Raw genomic sequence first — 14,213 nt, forward strand, 5'->3', positions numbered from 1 at the left:
TGGAATGAGTGGTACTGTGGAGCATCTTTTGAATATGTGCCCAGGAATCGAATAGCTGGGTCTTGAGGTAGAACTATTCCCAGTTTTCTGAGAAGCTGCCAGATGAGTATAAACATGAATATCTAGGAGAAAGTTTGACAACATGACCATTTAATGAAGCAACAGTAGGTTCCCCTCTAGTGCCTGCTACATCCCTAGCCATGGACACTTGATCACATTTACAGAATCAACATAAGTTCTCTCTTGTGAATGGGTTTTAAATTTAGTCAGAAAGGGGTTGGATAATTCTATAACAACAGCATGCTATTGTACCAGTGACACATCTTGCCTGGGAGGTCATTACTGTAGCTTGCAGGATCAAGAGCTGGGTAAGACCGTTTATGACTATTCCTCCAACAGGCAGCACAGCCCCTGGCACTATAATAGCTAGCCAGTATGGAGGAAGCTTTTATCTCAGCTCCAGCTTGACCTCTCTATATCCTGTGACCAAAGTATATGGTTGTTTTCAGCAACTGGGTCTTCCAATAGAATCCTGGTGGGCAACCAGTTACAACAGCAATAGTCCATATTTGGGGGCAGAGGAACCTCTAGAGCTTCACAGAGCAACAACTTGTAGGGAAGTACTCCATACTTGGCACTAGGACTTTGATTTAATAACCCATAGCTTCTTGGTATCACTGTATCCTTCTATTGAGATTATCTCCATTCAAATTGTTTTTCTTTCAGATTATAATATTAAACAAGCTTATGAAATTGTGGGTTCCATATGGTCTTTTCATTATTATTGGTTTTTGTTACCCTCCTAGCCATCTTCCTTATCTTCCTACCCTTTTCTCAATTAGACCTTTTTTACACCAGTACTACCCTCCAGTATTGCCCTCCCTTACTTTCATGTGCAACGCGTTCTACTGTCCCCCTTTCCTCCTCCTAATAGACCTTTTCTATCCTTTTCACTTTTACTATCAATCATCATTAAGCACACTACTCTAAAAGATTATAACTAGGCTATAAGGGAGATCATGCAGGGCTTGAATTTCTTGGCTCGGATCAACTCATTCAGTACAGTATTTTTCCAGATCCATTCATGTTCCTACACATTTCACAATTTTATTCTTTTTTTTTTTTTTCTGCTGAAAATCCCATTGTGTATAGCCACCCTATTGTCTTCATCAATTGATGAACACCTAGCCTGGTTCTGTCTCCTTGTTATTGTGAATAGATCCATAATGATCATGAATGTATAAGTAGCTCTGTTGCAGGTTATAAGCTCCTTTGGGTATATGCCCAGTAGTGGCAAAGTTAGGTCACACAGCAGTTTTATTTTTAGCTTTTGAGAAACCTCCACACTGATTTTCATAGTGGCTGTACCCATTTACACTCCCACCAGTCGTGAAGAAATGTTCCCATTTTCTGACATCTTGCCAGCATCTGTAGTCATTTTGTTATAATTGCCATTATAATTGAAGCAAAATGACATTTCAAAGCAGTTTCAATTTGTACTTCTATAATGAGTAAGAATGTTGAATATTTTTAAAAAGTATTTATTAGATATTTGTTTTTCTTCTCTCTATTCAGGTACATAGACAATTTTAAAAAATATTTTATTTATTCTTTGTAACTTTCACACATGTATACAATGTATTTTGATTTTATTCACCCCAGTACAAGAGGGAGGGAGACCCAGTAGCTGTTTCCCTCTAGACTTTATGCCATTAAAAATTAGTATTAATAATTGTTATCGGAGCCCAGTTAGCACTGACCAATGTGCACATGGTTATGGGTATGGTCACTAGAGCATGGGCAATCTCCCATTAGCCAAATCCATAAAGGAAAGTGATATTCCCTTATGCTGCAGTCATTAACTTTCAGTAGCTTCTCAGGGAAGGGTGGAGCCTAGGGAGTGCCTCCATCATCCATGTTGGATTTTTGACTTGCATGATCTTGTTCAGGCAGCCACAGTTTCATACAATACATCCCATTCCAACCACAGTTTTTCCTTTCTTTGCTCTTCCTACCTCTTAACACCTCCTTGTCCCACAAATGCACTGTCTATCCATTTCCTTTTTCAGAAAACAACAGGTTTGCAAGAGAGGACAGCTCAGTCAAACAGGAAAAAAAAAAAAAAAAAAACAAGATCCAATAAGACAAGGCAAAAGCCCTCATATCGAAGCTGAATAAGGCAATCCGTTGTTTCTATTAGTCTTCTACACAAGGTTCAAATGGTTTATTGTTGTGTACAGGGATGCAGTTGGTTTCTGAACTCTGAGTGTGTATTTGGAACTTTTCTGAAGTTAATTTTCACTGTTTATATTTTGGTGGGGTTTATATATGCTCATGTCATATGTAAACAGAGATTTTTTTTCTTTTCTGAGTTAGAAAAAAAATATTTCTTCTAGGGACAAGTTTTGCTCTAAATAGGATTTTCAACATAATGTTGAATGGAAATGGAAATAATTGAAGTTCTATAATGAAAACATTTTTAAATATCACCTTTCTCCATTGACTATAACAAAAGACATAAGCTTGCCATCTGCACCCTTTATTGTTTGTTTGGAGATATATATATATATATATATATATATATATATATATTCTCTCTCCATCTCTTTCTCCTCCTCTGTGGTGTGTGTGTGTGTGTTTGAAGATTCTTGCATTTACAAAGGATCATTAGAGATATCATTGGAGATATCAGCATCTAACTTCCTTCTTGCTTCTTTGTCTCATTTTCATATCAAGGCAATATATAGGCTTCTTCAAATGAATGTGGAAATGCTTACCCTCTTCATTTATGTGGAAGAGTCTGAGAAGACTTGGCCTTTTCTAAATACTTGATTGAATTCATTAGTTACTGAGACTGCAGGGGTTTTTTTTGTTTCTTTTTTTTTTTTTTTTTTGGCGTGGGGTGGAGATGGGGGGGCAGGAAGGGTTTTGATTACTGATTCAACCTCCTTACTAATTATTGCTCTGTTAAGGTTCATTTCTTCAGGATTGTCTCTTGGTGTATAGGATGTTTCTTAAAATATATTAATCCCTTTTAGTTGTTCATGGAATTAATCTAATGATCCTTTGTATTCTTGAGTTACCAGTTATGATGATCCATCTTTTATAACTTATTAGTTTGCATATTATATGTATATATTTTTTCTAGATCACCACTTCTAAAAACAAATTCTCATATTGTATTTTTCCTAGACTCTATTTTATTTGTTTCTGATCTGTTCTATATGATCTACTTTTATCTCCCATCTTTGTCTTCTTTCATTCCCTAGGTCTTTGAGGTACAAATGTTTTTCATAATATTTATTTATACAAACTTTGTTCTTAGAACTGCTTTTGTTTTAGCTTATAAATTTTAGAATGTTGTGTTTATAGTTTTAATCATTTCAAGATAGTTTATCTGCATCTTGATTCTTCTTTTATCCATTGGTCCAAATAGGAATGTGGTTTTAATTTCCAACTATTTGTCAATTTTTCAATTTTCTTTCTGTTATTTTATAGCTTTACTTATTGTGGTTTGGGACAATGCTTGGTAAGATTTTAATCTTGGTGAATTCTTCAAGACTTATTGTATGAACCAATATTCTCTGTCTTGGAGAATGGTCTGTATGACCTTGTCCTCTGAGCTGGGTGGTGATGGTGTACGCCTTTAATCCCAGCACTTGGGAGGCAGAGGCAGGTGGATTTCTGAGTTCGAGGCCAGCCTGGTCTACAAAGTGAGTTCCAGGACAGCCAGGGCTATACAGAGAAACCTTATCTTGAAAAAAAAAAAAGAAAAAAGAAAAAAAAAAAAAGAACATGTCCTCTGGTGTTATTGGTGTTATTGAATAGAATGTTTTGCATATATCTGTTAGATCTATTTAGTTTATAATGCTATGCATGTTTATTCTTTTCTTACTAATATTCTGTCTGAATTATCTACCCAGTTTTAAAAGCGGGCTGTCAAATTCTCCCACCATGTCCATATATCTGTTTTAGTTTCCTTGGCCTTGAGTAACATTTACGTTATTTACATGCGCCAATGTGATTTCCATAATTTTCTGTAATTTTTATATCATCTTGATGAATTGAATCCTTTATTATTATATAATGACTTACTTGGTCTCTTGTGACATATGTAGATTTTATTTTGTTTGTTTTAAGTATATCCCCTGCTCCATTTTGGGGGCATGTGACTTTCATGGGATGACATCTGTTTATGCTTAGTTTTTTAGTGTCAGACCTCAAAGCTAAAGAAAGCAGCACAGAATTGATTGGGCTTTAGCTTTTATTAATTCTATCACTTTTTTTTGATTGGGATATTCAAGTCATATACATTTTTATTAACTACTGGAAGGTAGTAACTTGATACTTTGTTTTTCTTTTCTGATTGTTTAAAAAAAATTTGTTTCTTTTTTCATGCCTTGTTTTCCTTTCTTTGATTTGACAGTTTTTATTGGCACATGTCTTGAATTCTTTTTCTAAAAACTATTTCAGTTCCAACATCATATATTACCTTTTTCTCACATTTTAGGTTGTTTTTTAATCATTCATTTTTAAATATTGTGTATTAAATTAATGTTTTGTTATTTTAACTCAGTTTTTTTTTTTTACTTTTATAAAAATTTGAATGGATTTAATCCAACTATTATGCTTTGGAAAGATTTTAAATTAAAGTATATACTTATCTTTACTACTAAGGTTTTTACATTTTTATTTGATTATTACTGTCTGTTCCTTTCAATTTAGAGACCTCCTTTAGTATCTCTAGTAAGGCAGCTTATGTGATAATCAAAGTTTTCTAAGCTTTAGTGTATTTCTATTTTATTTTCCTTTTATTGAAAATAGATTTATCTCTCTCTATATATGTATGTATATATATTATATATATTATATATACATAATATATCCTGATTACACTTTACCCTCCCGCTACTTCTCCCAGTACCTCCCCATCTCCCCTCTTATTCAGATCCATTCCTTTTTCTCAGGTATGGGTGGGTTCTATCTTGTGGCGGTGGTAGGGGGACTTTACGTCAGTTATATAATATTGGTTGGTTACTCCCACAAGCTTTGTGCCACTAGGGCATTAGCATATCTTGCAGTCAGGATGCCATTGTAGATCAAAGCATTTGTGGCTGGGGTGGTATTTACATTTCTCCTCTGGTAGCATGCAGAGTCCCTTACTGAAGGTCAGGGATGAAGCTCTTTTTTAGTACCAGCCCAACTTCTCCATGTTCATTGAGTTACTTAGGTGTTGTCTTCAGTAACAGGACCTCACTGACAGTTTGTGGAGAGTCTTGGTGATAACCTGAGTTGTTTGGGGGTTCCAATGGAATCCTTTTAGCCAACAACTCAATTAGATGTAACCCAATCCTAGGACTGGAAGCTTCATTTGATGGTTCTGTTGCTCCCATTATTTGGCAATTTCAGTTAGATACCTTCATATATGTACATATCTTAGGAAACTTCTACCATATTACCTTTCCATTCTATCTATCCCTCATATGAACTTAAGGAAATCTTTATTGGTATATAGAATCCCTGTTATGATTTTTTTTCTTTTCGTATGTTCCCCTATGTGCTGGTATGTAAGGTTTCTACTGAGAAACCCCGTTAGAATTTTTGGGGACTTTCTTGTATGTAATGTGTGTCTCTCCTTTTATTTATCTCAGAACTTGTAAAATTTGACCATTTAATTATGATCTTTCTCATTGTAGAGCTATCTATGTTTGACATGTATAGAAATATATGAGATCTAGTTGGCATTTCTCTTCTCAAATTCAGGAAGCTTTTATCTACTGTTCCTTTAAGTAGAATTTATTCCTATTTTCCTTTTTCTTTCTCTTCTCCCAGACTTCCATAATGTATATAGTGTTGTACTGCACAGCTCCTTATAAATCCAGTACTATTTTTCAAGCTTCATTTTTCTCCTCTGTTTTGCTTTAATTGAATAATTTTAAATGAAGTCTCTTTCAATACATGGGTTCTTTAATTCTCTTGATACAGTGTGGTTTACCCATGCTAATGAATTTTACTTCAGTGCTTACTTATTTAGTGTCAAGTTTTCTGATTGTTTTAAATAAAATGTTTTTTTTTTTTATTTCTTTGTTAGGCTTTTTTATTTTGCCTGTATGTTGTCTTTCTAATTTTGCTTAGTCCTGAATCTGAAATTCACTACATTTCTAAAAAGAAGTACTCGGAATTATTTGTCAATCACTTCATATATTTCTATTTCCTTCCAGCTGCACACTAGAACACTACTTTCCTTTGGTAGTGTCTTACTGTGAAGAGACACCATACCATGACCATAGCAACTTCCAGAAAAGAAAACATTTAATTGGGAAATCAGCCAAGTGGAGGTTTAGTCTATTATTGTCATGGTGGGAGCATATTGGCATGCAGGCAGACATGGTGCTAGAGAAGTAGCCCAGAGTTTTAAAACCAGATCTGCAGGCAGCAGGAAGAGAATAAGTCACTGAGGCTGACTTCGTTACTTGAAACCCGAAAGCCCTCCTCCAGTGACACACTTCCTTTAGCAAAGCCACACCTCCTAGTCCTTTCAAATAGTACCAGTGCTTGGTAACTAAGCATTCAAATCTATGAGCCTATGGGGACATTCTTTTTCAAACCACCACAGGTGGTATAATATGTCCCTAGTTCTTCCCAATCCCTGTGTTGGTAGTTGTCCACGTGGGGAAGTGATGAATTGTTCTAACATTTACAAGTTTGCTATGGCTACTAAAACCTTAATCATGTAGTTCATCTTAGAGTTCTGGGCAAACAAGCTTTCAACATTTGCTGGCAAGTAGAACTTTCTAATAGAGTCCCTTTCCAATTACGGGTAACTCCCCATGTGTTGAGGTTCAGTGGATCTTTTAGCTTACCAATGGTTAGCGCTTGGATTTGAGCTTCTGGTTGCACTCTGAGGACAGCAGGACCCACTTGGCTGATTTCCTGTGGTTGTGTGAGACTGTAGACTAACTTCATCCTGGTTGGAAGGCGTAGCTGATTTGACTTTGCATCTACACGAAGTTTTTCACACTGGGTTTTATAATTATCAGGACACTGAGCTGTACTTTGCAGACAGAAGAAGGTGCTTGTTGGCTAGTTTGCAGGGCCAGTGAGGGCCACTGGCTGGGCTCCAAAACCGATGTTGTCCCCCTGATCAGGTGGCACCACTAACTGAACTGCATGATCAGAAAGGGTTGAAGTAAAGATTGTAAAAGTGGACAAGTTTTTAGGCTGTATTCTATTGTCAAGTGAGCACAGAGGTTAGCTTCATGTTTAGATCAGAATTTGAAGGAGGCACAACTACTTAGTGCCTGTGCTTCTTTGCCAGCTAGAACCATTGGTTGGTCCTCAAGTTAAGAGAAACTGCAGGCTGAGTCCTCCGATTAGATGAGGTCTCCACCAGACACAATTTATTCACCAGGATTCAGATACTGATCTCCTTAAGCTTTTTGTATTTCCATTTTACTAGATGATTGTTGGTTAGATACCTTTTTCACTTCTAGAAGTGTTTTCTGTAAGATGAAATAGAAATGGGTCTCCTAGCAAACACCCTAGATGTCATTAGGGGTGTTGGATTTCTGCAATAGCTTTATTTACTTTACTCAAGAATCTGTGGGCTAGGGAAATCCCTTGTGGTATAATGCAGTGTTGGCCTGGGGAACAAAATACAATCAAAGTAAAACTGTTCTGCTTGCCTTTTTATACAGCTTTCTTTTTTTTTTCTTTCTTTTTTTTTTGACATGAAATTTGTTTTTGTTTTTGTTTTTGTTTTTTATATTTTTTTTATTAGGTAATTTCCTCAATTACATTTCCAATGCTATCCAAAAAGTCCCCAATACACTCCCCCCCCAGTCCCCACCCCCCACCACCCCTTGGCCCTGGCATTCCCCTGTACTGGGGCATATAAAGTTGGCAAGTCCAATGGGCCTCTCTTTCCAGTGATGGCCTACTAGGCCATCTTTTGATACAAATGTAGCTAGAGACAAGAGCTCTGGGGTACTGGTTAGTTCATAATAATGATCCACCTATGGGGTTGCAGTTCCCTTTAGCTCTTTGGGTACTTTCTCTAGCTCCTCCATTGGGGGCCCTGTGATCCATCCAATAGCTGACTGTGAGCATCCACTTCTGTGTTTTCTAGGCCCCGGCATTGTCTCACAAGAGACAGCTATATCTGGGTCCTTTCAGCAAAATCTTGCTAGTGTATGCAATGGTGTCAGCGTTTGGAAGCTGATTATGGGATGGATCCCTGGATATGGCAGTCTTTAGATGGTCCATCCTTTCTTCACAGCTCCAAACTTTATCTCTGTAACTCTTTCCATGGGTGTTTTGTTCCCTATTCCAAGAAGGGGCACAGTGTCCACACTTTGGTCTTCGTTCTTCTTGAGTTTCATGCGTTTAACAAATTGTATCTTATATCTTGGGTATCCTAAGTTTTTGGGCTAATATCCACTTATCAGTGAGTACATATTGTGTGAGTTCCTTTGTGAATATGTTACCTCACTCAAGATGATGCCCTCCAGGTCCATGCATTTGGCTACGAATTTCATAAATTCATTCTTTTTAATAGCTGAGTAGTACTCCATTGTGTAAATGTACCATATTTTCTGTATCCATTCCTCTGTTGAGGGACATCTGGGTTCTTTCCAGCTTCTGGCTATTATAAATAGGGCTGCTATGAACATAGTGGAGCATGTGTCCTTTTTACCGGTTGGGACATCTTCTGGATATATGCCCAGGAGAGGTATTGCTGGATCCTCTGGTAGTAGTATGTCCAATTTTCTGAGGAACCGCCAAACTGATTTCCAGAGTGGTTGTACCAGCTTGCAATCCCACCAACAATGAAGGAGTGTTCCTCTTTCTCCACATCCTCGCCAGCATCTGCTGTCACCTGAATTTTTGATCTTAGCCATTCTGACTGGTGTGAGGTGGAATCTCAGGGTCGTTTTGATTTGCATTTCCCTGATGATTAAGGATGTTGAACATTTTTTCAGGTGCTTCTCTGCCATTCGGTATTCCTCAGGTGAGAATTCTTTGTTCAGTTCTGAGCCCCATTTTTTAACGGGGTTATTTGATTTTCTGGAGTCTACCTTCTTGAGTTCCTTATATATATTGGATATTAGTCCCCTATCTGATTTAGGATAGGTAAAGATCCTTTCCCAATCTGTTGGTGGCCTTTTTGTCTTATTGATGGTGTCTTTTGCCTTGCAGAAGCTTTGCAACTTTATGAGGTCCCATTTATCGATTCTCGATCTTACAGCGCAAGCCTTTGCTGTTCTATTCAGGAATTTTTCCCCTGTACCCATATCTTCGAGGCTTTTCCCTACTTTCTCCTCTATAAGTTTCAGTTTCTCTGGTTTTATGTGGAGTTCCTTAATCCACTTAGATTTGACATTGGTACAAGGAGATAGGAATGGATCAATTCGCATTCTTCTACATGATAACTGCCAGTTGTGCCAGCACCATTTGTTGAAAATGCTGTCTTTTTTCCACTGGATGGTTTTTGCTCCCTTGTCAAAGATCAAGTGACCATAGGTATGTGGGTTGATCTCAGGGTCTTCAATTCTGTTCCATTGGTCTACTTGTCTGTCATTATACCAGTACCATGCAGTTTTTTATCACAATGGCTCTGTAGTATAGCTTTAGGTCAGGCATGGTGATTCCTCCAGAGGTTCTTTTATCCTTGAGAAGAGTTTTTGCTATCCTAGGTTTTTTGTTGTTCCAGATGAATTTGCAGATTGCCCTTTCCAATTCGTTGAAGAATTGAGTTGGAATTTTGATGGGGATTGCATTGAATCTGTAGATTGCTTTTGGCAAGATAGCCATTTTTACAATGTTGATCCTGCCAATCCATGAGCATGGGAGGTTTTTCCATCTTCTGAGATCTTCTTCAATTTCTTTCTTCAGGGACTTGAAGTTGTTGTCATACAGATCTTTCACTTCCTTAGTTAGAGTCACGCCAAGGTATTTTATATTGTTTGTGACTATTGAGAAGGGTGTTGTTTCCCTAATTTCTTTCTCAGCCTGTTTATTCTTTGTGTAGAGAAAGGCCATTGATTTGTTTGAGTTAATTTTATATCCAGCTACTTCACCGAAGCTGTTTATCAGGCTTAGGAGTTCTCTGGTGGAATTTTTAGGGTCACTTATGTATACTATTATATCATCTGCAAAAAGCGATATTTTGACTTCTTCTTTTCCGATTTGTATCCCCTTGATCTCCTTTTGTTGTCTAATTGCTCTGGCTAGGACTTCAAGTACAATGTTGAATAGGTAGGGAGAGAGTGGGCAGCCTTGTCTAGTCCCTGATTTTAGTGGGATTGCTTCCAGCTTCTCACCATTTACTTTGATGTTGGCTACTGGTTTGCTGTATATTGCTTTTATCATGTTTAGGTATGGGCCTTGAATTCCTGATCTTTCCAAGACTTTTATCATGAATGGGTGTTGGATTTTGTCAAATGCTTTTTCAGCATCTAACGAGATGATCATGTGGTTTTTGTCTTTGAGTTTGTTTATATAATGGATTACATTGATGGATTTTCGTATATTGAACCATCCTTGCATCCCTGGGATGAATCCTACTTGGTCAGGATGGATGATTGTTTTGATGTGTTCTTGAATTCGGTTAGCGAGAACTTTATTGAGGATTTTTGCATCAATATTCATAAGGGAAATTGGTCTGAAGTTCTCTATTTTTGTTGGGTCTTTATGTGGTTTAGGTAACAGAGTAATTGTGGCTTCATAGAATGAGTTGGGTAGAGTACCTTCAGATTCTATTTTGTGGAATAGTTTGTGAAGAACTGGGATTAGTTCTTCTTTGAAGGTTTGATAGAACTCTGCACTAAACCCATCTGGTCCTGGGCTTTTCTTGGTTGGGAGACTATTAATGACTGCTTCTATTTCTTTAGGGGATATGGGACTGTTTAAATCATTAACCTGATCTTGATTTAACTTTGGTACCTGGTATCTTTCTAGAAACTTGTCCATTTCATCCAGGATCTCCAGTTTTGTTGAGTATAGACTTTTGTAGAATGATCTGATGGTGTTTTGGATTTCTTCAGGGTCTGTTGTTATGTCTCCCTTTTCATTTCTGATTTTGTTAATTAGAGTACTTTCCCTATGCCCTCTAGTGAGTCTGGCTAAGGGTTTATCTATCTTGTTCATTTTTTCAAAGAACCAGCTCCTCGATTGGTTGATTCTTTGAATTGTTCTTCTTGTTTCCACTTGGTTGATTTCACCCCTGAGTTTGATTATTTCTTGCCATCTACTCCTCTTGGGTGAATTTGCTTCCTTTCGTTCTAGAGCTTTTAGGTGTGTTGTCAAGCTGCTAATGTGTGCTCTCTCTAGTTTCTTTTTGGAGGCACTCAGAGCTATGAGTTTTCCTCTTAGAAATGCTTTCAGTGTGTCCCATAAGTTTGGGTATGTTGTGGCTTCATTTTCATTAAACTCCAGAAAGTCCTTAATTTCTTTCTTTATTCCTTCCTTGACCAAGGTATCATTGAGAAGAGTGTTGTTTAGTTTCCACGTGTGTGTTGGCTTTCTATTATTTATTTTGTTATTGAAGATCAGTCTTAGTCCATGTTATACAGCTTTCTTAGTTTGGCTCACAAAGAAGTATTTTAGTCTCACTGATGTGGGTCTGAGACTTTCACAAATACAATCTGGCCCGTAAGAAATTGATATGCATCATTTCTGCAAGGAGAACTGGAGATGGGAACTTCCTGTCCTGTTGTTGTTTGTAGGTCTTGAATATGTTGGATTTTAGACTTGGGTTTATACCATACTGAATCTCAGGCCTTTGGGTCTGGACTAGAATATACTCTCAGTTCTCTCAGGTCTCCAGTTTCTGAATACATAGTGTAATACTGCTCAAAGATATTTTAGCATAATACAGACAAACTTTACTCTATCATTTATCACAGTGCCAGAACATTTGATATTGTGGGTGTAACTGTTACTTTCTTGTTGGTGGAAACTAAGCAGTTTTAAATTTTTGAATAAATGCCATAGTGAGTATTTTTAACATGTCTTTGCTAAATTGTATATGTGCATCTATAGTCAGCATGCCAGAAGAGGAGTTACAGTTTCAAAGGGCACATAGATTTATCCCTTCCATTTATATTTTCAGATTGCTCTCAAATGGCTGTACATACTCTAGTCAATGGTATCTGATAGTATTTGTTGTCACCACCCTCAAATATGATAATACTGATGATTTTTATTGCTCTTCAAAATTTTTACTATTATGATAGGCTAAAGATTACACTGTGTTGTTACTTACTTGCTATACATAAACATTTTTAATCACTTACTTACACTTTTCATAAATAGTCCCCTATTTCTAGGACTACTAGGAATTTCTTGGAAAAATTCTGATTTGAATTTATCTAAGAAGATCGTGACTGCATGTAAGTATCCGAAACCATGGGTATTTTTCTGGTACCCTAATTAAATCCAGTGGGTCATTTATTGGGTTCTGTTTTACCAGATCCATTGGGAGAATGCTTTCTGCACACAAGTAAAGCACTGTCCCACTTTTTAAGGGGAAAAAGCTAACATGCTTTTAAAAGCAAAAACCAGATAAGAAAATCACATTACCTGATTTGATTGCTAGCCAAATAAGTAGTTGCCTTTGACAACAGAGCAGACCAGCTTAAAAACTTCAAAACATCCTTGCAAATAGCACTTGCCACAGGTTCCAGTGGTCAGAGTCATTGCATTTACCACAGTTCTGCTTGGAAAATATAGGTAAGGATACTTTAAGAGTCTAAGATGTTCAAATTAACTCTCGGGGCTAACAGTTAATTAGCACCTACCTACTAAGTTCCCAAGTTGTAATGAAATAGAACCATTAGTAAATGCACAAACATACTGATATGTTTAGTATGTTATAAAAGAACATGACCATATCAACTGAATCATTCCTCACATACTGGGGAAATGACATGGTGCAATAACATAGTTGTATTTTAAAGGTCACAATTAACAGGCTTCTGATAAATCACACCTGACAGTTCCACAACAAATCAATGATAACTAAGCAGCCTTGAATTTCAAACAAATAAACAGAATGATGAAAGAAGAGTCATTGAATTCATCCCTCTTACTAGTTAACACTGGGTGAGATGATGGTAACTTAGAGAAGAGATATATGCACTGTTGTCTTTTTGTTTTATTGCTGACAAAGGCGGCAGTGCTGTACCAGAAATGTTAACGTATGCCTTACCTCCATAGGCTAATGCATATCAGTTACCTAATGTGTTCTTGCAATACATCTTCTGTATCTGTCCCTTTAATTTTATACCCGCTCCCATCAACCTAGTTGAAGTGATTCTTCACTCTTGATTAATAGTACTATTTCAGATGTCTAAGTAATTTTAGATGCTTTGCCAAATCGCCAGGTATAACATGCCCTGGTGTAAAGAGGAGGCATTCAAATACTCATTTCAGACATATGGCTCTGCATTCCCCCCAAAAGAGAGAAACTGAAATGTCTCTGCAGTGATGCATGCAAGAGAAGACTCTTTCCTGGGCTACAGATAGAAGCAGGAAGCATGCCATTGACTGAGTCAGTTCCTGTCCAGGACGTTGCTCTTGTTTATGCCAGTCATTCCTCTTATCCCATGTACTGAAGCTAGAACAGGACACATCACATTGCTAAGTGAATTTACCAACAAAGGACTTGAAGGCACAGCCTCTGTAGTGCTGGGACTCCTGTCCAGCCTTACTTCAACCAGTGCCTATATTTAGTTGATCACCAAGCAAGTATTTGGTTGGTCACTAAGCAAGTATTTATAGAGAGACCTAGAGGCGAGGCAGTATGGTAGGTATGTAGAGGAGAACAAAGTATAACACACAGTTCCCATTTCTGAATAGTTAATAGTCAATCGAGGAGGCAGATATTGCATGAAGTTGTCTTATCAGATTTGATGGAATTGTATTTGGCACAGAGAGGAGCAGGGTAGGTGGAGCAAAAAGCATTGAAGTCAATTTAAATTTTTATTGTTTTTGGTCTGAAGCCTCCATAAGGCTTACAGAAGAAAGTAGATATAATGTGCTCTTAAAAATAAACTAGCAAGATCAAAACAGGAGTTAAGAAGTCTTTTCTGAGTTTAACCTCTGGGAAGATTTCTCAGTTGTTTACATAAAAAGGAATGAGCAGAGCACTAACACAGTTGGATTAACTGTAGTGTCTAAAATAGTTTCACTCTGCACTTCGGTGGTTGGTA

Source organism: Mus caroli, unplaced genomic scaffold, assembly GCF_978045245.1.
Source record: "Mus caroli unplaced genomic scaffold, Mus_caroli_1 scaffold_5, whole genome shotgun sequence".
Lineage (NCBI taxonomy): Eukaryota > Metazoa > Chordata > Mammalia > Rodentia > Muridae > Mus > Mus caroli.